Below are 713 nucleotides of genomic sequence, written 5' to 3'. Positions count from 1 at the left end.
GTTCACAAAGTATCAGATCAAGATAATGATCCGCCAAAACGAAGGATGGAACTGGCCTAGGGTTATCTGGTATTGACGACAGAAATCAATAATAACTGAATCGAGGGGACCTAACGTAAAAGGGTAAGTATACATATTCAAAAACCCTTATACGTAAGTGGCGATATCTTCGTCAGAAGTAGGAATTATTATTTCTTTTTTATCCCAATTGCAATCTTTCTTTAGCTGTTTGAGGTGCTTCTCGGTTATCGAACACATGTACCTCGATACTGGTCACATCGGCCAGGGACCGATGAGCCTTTATCGACCTTAAAATCAGAAGTATGAACACACGTCCCGAGAACGCACTCCTCAAGCTTCAACAGTGGCATCAGAGAGCGCTTTCAGTCAAGCAAGACTTCAACTCGGTGATTATAGAGCGTCTATGAGGGAGAGCTTGGAAAAATCAGTACTTTTCAGAGATTGGATCCGTTCGGAAAGAAGAAATTTTGGACTTGCTGAATCACAACCAGAGGTAGACGAAGCTTATGAAGAAATGCTAGCTGAACTTGCGGAGGATGATGCTTCGCCTGGAAGCGGTGATGAGCAAGCTTCATTTCCGCCACCACCAACGGAAATTCCTCCGAACCTTGAAGGATTTATGAAATTTGTAAGAGATACCATGTAAATTAATATGTAACTTGTATTTTGGCACATCTTGATTAGTTTCTTTT

Source organism: Nicotiana tabacum, chromosome 13 (assembly GCF_000715075.1).
Source record: "Nicotiana tabacum cultivar K326 chromosome 13, ASM71507v2, whole genome shotgun sequence".
Lineage (NCBI taxonomy): Eukaryota > Viridiplantae > Streptophyta > Magnoliopsida > Solanales > Solanaceae > Nicotiana > Nicotiana tabacum.
The sequence above is the reverse complement of the archived record's forward strand: the minus strand, read 5'-3'. Positions refer to the sequence as shown.